The sequence below is a fragment of the Mus caroli genome, unplaced genomic scaffold (genome assembly GCF_978045245.1).
Source record: "Mus caroli unplaced genomic scaffold, Mus_caroli_1 scaffold_14, whole genome shotgun sequence".
NCBI lineage: Eukaryota > Metazoa > Chordata > Mammalia > Rodentia > Muridae > Mus > Mus caroli.
In genome coordinates, this window is record NW_028227269.1 from 72,775,749 (window position 1) to 72,780,826 (window position 5,078).

Here is a 5,078-nt window from a genome sequence, read left to right on the forward strand (position 1 = left end):
TTCTTAACAGTAGACTAAGCTGACCTCGTCAAACTCACAGAGATTTGCCTGTCTCTCCCTCCCAAGTTCTGGGATTAAAGGTGTGTGCCACCATTGCCCTGCTGTCAGTCTTATAATATTGCTTGAAATAAAAACTTTCCTCTATTCAGGTATCTGGAACAAAGGCTCCATCTCCTCCCCTCCTGCATGCGCAAGTATGACTCCCTTCCCAGTCTTCCCATGCTCCTGCCTTGATGTGTGGCCTAAGCCAGAATACCTTCAGTTAGTGAGTTCAACATGGAGGTATATCAAAGAAGACTAACCTTGTATGAAAACAGAAAGACGCAAACACCCACCAGTGTGAGGGGAGGGAGTGGAAGGCCAGCTCTGAAATCCTGTGATTCTCACTCCACTGAGTCTCTCAAAGCTCAGGTATCTGCTGCGCCCACCTCGGCCAGCAAGGAAGACAAAACACGGTTGGATTCTTCTCAACAGCCTTTATTGCAGGAACGCCTGATGCTACTACAGGGACCTCGGGTACCCAGGGAGGTATGCTTATATACTCTCAGCCCCCATCCACTCACAGCAGGCCACGTCACCTCACCAGGCACTCAGCGTCAGCCAATCAGGGTGGCAGGGGCACGTCTCCACCAAATATGGACTTGTTTACACTGCCAGCATCATGGTGCACCTGCGCAGCTCTCACAATGGTCGTGGCTTATTTTCAGGTGTATGAGGAAGTCAGGTGCAAGTCATAAGACTTAGCTGCAGTCCTGGGCGCCATCTTGGGACTGCTGCCACACCCGCTCCTCACGGGTATCTTCCCCTCAAATGGGCTGTTTAGGTTCACTTGATGAGTGGATTTCACTGGCTATGGGTTTTGTGGCAATCAATGTGTAAGACAGGAAAACCACTGCCATGAAAGTCAGCAAGGGAACAGGTGAAGACTCCCACAGAAACCCAGTAAGGGATAGGGTGAAGACTCCCACATAGCTCCCTTATTGGCCCCCTTGCTTTGGACTCACACTTTTAGTCATTATTCCCGCAGAGACAACTGTTTGTGTCCTTTATTTCCTCCTGTGCTCAAGAACAAAAGCAGCTACAGTAGAAAGGTCAGGTGAAGATCTCTGTGAAACCAACCCTCAACTTCATTATTCCTTTCCTGCTTTTCAGGCCATAGCCAGACATCCTCAAAAGTGACTCGGGGGAACAAATGTTTCCTTAATGACTCTGTGTACCTCAGGGAACTGGACTGCCTGACGTTTCTTTTGTCTTAAATTACAAAACCATTGTATTCTTTTAATAGCAAACTGCTCAGTTTCAAGTTTCTTAAATATGGACCAGATATATTGTGTTATTGTGTGTGTGTGTTGTTGTTGTTATTGTAATATGTCTTCTTCTTCTTCTTCTTCTTCTTCTTCTTCTTCTTCTTCTTCTTCTTCTTCTTCTTCTTCTTCTTCTTCTTCTTCATCTTCCTGGAAGAAAATACATCTTAAATTAAGGGTCTTGTAGCTTTGGCTTATTTGTATAAGTAATGAAGTTTGTTGGCTGTGTATAGCTCTAACATACTTTCAAAAACCGGAATCTGTGAGGATATACCTGGAGAGACAGCTCAGCAGTTAAAAGCACTGGTTCTTCCAGAAGTCCCTGGGTCTCATTCCAGGACTTACCTGACAATTCACAAGCATATTCAATTCCAGTTGAAAAGGATTCACTGCCCTCTTGTGGTCACCAAGAGTGCCAGGCACACACATGGTACAGAGACATACATGTAGGCCAAACATCTACATACATAAAAAATGTTTAAATATTGCAGCGTGTGCAACATCACTATTGGTATTAACAGCTGCCCAGCCTAGCAATGTACAGCTCAGAGCATTCTGCCACAGCTGCCTGCTTAGTCTGTAAGTCTGGGCATTAGGATCGGATGCCAACAAAACCATTGCTGGCAGCTGATCATGTCGAGTATTCAGCTAAGAATGGGCCAGATGCTGAGATAACTGGGTAGACCATGCTAGAACATATAGCTTGTCTCATTTATCCCACTAAATTAAAAGATGCCCAGCAAAAAGTGGAAATGTTTCCTGGGGGTCAAGGTCATGGTATAGGGCTGAGCTCAGCCATGGAGGGCATTTGCTTCCTGTAAGATCCTGGATTTGTCTCTAATAGTGGAAAAGAATTAATGGTTTGCATGCCACTTTGCTGGGGCTTCCTCTTTTCTGCCTGGTCTAGAGAGCCCAACCCTAATCTTCTGAGGAATGTCATGTAATCCTTGACAAAATTACAAGCTCACCTTCCTGGAATGACTCTCCATGCAAATGAGGTATCCCCCACCCCAGCCTTAAAGCTTAGCTAGGGAAAATTCACTCTAAGAAGAACCTCTTCTTAATCTCCAAGGTGTGTGTGTGTGTGTGTGTGTGTGTGTGTGTATAATGAGAGCTGTCTTCTAAAAGAGCTGCAACCCTGAAGCTGCAATGTAACACTGAAATCTTTGGAGGAGGCTTGTCCCCCTCCCCTCACCCCTCTACCCCTGCCCCCAGCATTCACTGACAGACCAAGATCCTACTGACCCACCTGTTCAGACTTCCTTTCATCCTTTCCCACCTGGAGTGCATCAGGGCCTGGGCACCCCAAGGAAGAGTTGGAACTCAGAACTTGGCTCTGCTCCATCCTCCCCGCTGGTGTGCAGCAGCACCTGGACACCCCAAGGGAAGACACAAAAAAACAGAGCCATATATAGGAGAAGGTGTCTGCCTCCCTACCTGTCTGCTATGCACATGAGCAAATGGCAGGGAACATGTGACTGCATTGGGGGCATTAGTGAAACAGCAAGTGAATGTCTGCAACAAGGTAAAATGCTAGGCACAGCTAAGAAAAAAAAGGGGGAAATGACTTCTATTGGTATTGAAATGGGGATAGAAGTTTATTCAGTCCAGAAAAGAGCAGGCTGTGCCAGATATACCCATGTCCTGAAATAGCTGGATATGAAGAGGTCACCTATGCTAGGACAGGTCTCAGCTCTGATGCAACTGGAGGGACCTTGATGCGTTTGTCATTACCTAAGATCCTGAAACTGCTTGGGTACAGCTATGTGTATGTGTGTGCATGTGCCTGCATATTCTGCACAGGGATATGTCTGAGTATGCACACATGAATGTGTATATATACACATGTTTACATATTGAGGCATATGTTATATATGTACACATGCCTGTGTATGTGTGTGCGTGTATGTATGTATGTATGTGTATATATGTATGTGCCTCTGTACGCATGTGTATGTATGTATATAGAAACCGTAGAGACATCATAATTGCTTTACTAGTTATTTTTCTCTTTTGTGTGTGCACCCTCGTGCATGACCTATGTGTGTGCCTGTGTGAGCACAGATTGTGAATCAGGTCACAGGACAATCTTGGCAGTTGAGCCTCACCTTCCACTTAGACACAGGGTCTCTGTGCCCGGCTAGTTGGCTTTGGAGCTTTCCGGAATTCTTCTACTCCCACCCTCCCCAGGCAAACATTGTCACTCCAGGCTTTGCTATTTTTTATGCCCCCCCCCCCGTCCTCCCCATTCCCTCTGCCCCTCGGTCGGTCCCTCCCTCCCTCTTGTGCACTCCCTCTTGTCCCCTCAATCCTCTGGGATTGAACTGGGGAGTAAACACTTTACTGATCAAGCCCTCTCTTCAGCCCTTCCTTTGGGCTTTTGTGTGTGCGCGCGCGCTCTTCTGTCTCAGGGCTCTTTTTTCCCCCCCTTTCCTATCGTAGCTACTGCTTTTGCTTTCCTGGGACTAAGCCCTTACCGTGTGCTGAGTTTACCATTCAATTTAGAAATTGTTGGTAGAAATATATTCCAAACTTAAAAAACAACAAACAAACAAACAAACAAACAAACAAAAAACAGCTCAAGTGACAAACGAATCGCAGAATTGTCGCTGGATTCCGGTGAGCTGGGTGGGGCTCCCACAATCCCTCAGGCATCAGGTTTTTCTCTGCTGCTAAGCAGCTTCCTTCCTCCCTGCTTTCTCTGAGCTCCTGTATCTGCCCCCTTGTGGCGGCAAGAGGCATCACAGTTCCAACCTTAAATGTCCTGCCACTCTTCCCAGGATCCTCTTTAAACTGAAACCAAGTTTGGAAACTGCACAATTAGGTGCGTCTATGGGCCAGGGTGGGCGGTTACCCGGGGGTATGGTGTGGTGGTGGTGGTGAGAAGAAGTAATGGGGAGGGAGTGGGGGTAGAGACTGTGTGTGTGTGTGTGGGGGGGAGGGCGGAGGGCAGAGTTTGGTATGTAAATGGATATATAAATGAATAAGAAAAAAAAGTTTGGAACCTGAGTCTCCAGGGATCATGAATCCAACTGAGAACTCATCTCTAAGCACACGAGAGCAAATGATCTCACTGGCTCAGCCTTAAGGTATGGATCCTTCTTGGAGCAGATGTCTGGCAGGTGGGGGTGGGGTGGGGTGGGGGACTGTTACTAAGAAACAGTCCCTGGTAATGGTGTCTGTCATCCCAACTCTTTCATCAGTAGGCCATTTACCCAATCCTCGTGACTACTGGGACGATGTCTGTCCTGTTCTTTAACGTAACACTCATTTCTTGCATATAGTTAGTAAAAAGATACTTTTAAAGAGAATGTGTAGAACCAGTTGCCAATGTCTCCCAATTTAACCTTACATCTTTTGTGATGATCATAAAATGGTGGTGGTAGGTATCTTGAAATTACCTGTATAAACTTTTAGACTGAAAACTTTACAGGGCTCCTCTGCCACCTCACATGACTCCATATAAAATGTGATTCTTTGAATAGTCGGTCAGCCTCGTTGCAGCCTGACTTTTTGCCTTTCCCCCCTTGCAGTGTTTGTGTTCTGTGAATCCAGCTTCTGAGACTTTCCTCCCAGCCTCTCAAAATGCCAATATCTAATCATGGCCAATCAGCAGTGACAACTTCCTTAGGCATCCAAGGTGCTGGGAATTGAACTCAGAGCCCGAGTGACCTTCCCAGAATGCAACAGCACAAAGTATGATGAATGCTGATTCCTTAGAGCCTATATTGCAAGTTTTGAGAGATTAAATAATTGGAAGGTCAGTAAAATACT

At 46.2% G+C, this 5,078-nt stretch overlaps 1 long non-coding RNA gene across 2 annotated transcripts; it reads right to left on the reverse strand.

The window, feature by feature from the left end:
• Positions 1-469: 469 nt before the first annotated feature.
• On the reverse strand, positions 470-3,946 carry LOC110306453 (uncharacterized). 2 transcript variants are annotated; one of them, XR_015045126.1, is made up of 4 exons: positions 3,782-3,946; positions 2,584-2,674; positions 1,650-1,763; positions 470-1,454 (listed from the first exon to the last, which is right to left on the reverse strand). It is a non-coding gene; the product is annotated as an uncharacterized LOC110306453 (long non-coding RNA). The 2 variants fall into 2 exon arrangements; XR_002379277.3 differs by lacking the exon at positions 1,650-1,763 and having other exon boundaries at positions 1,374-1,454; positions 2,554-2,674.
• Positions 3,947-5,078: the final 1,132 nt, after the last annotated feature.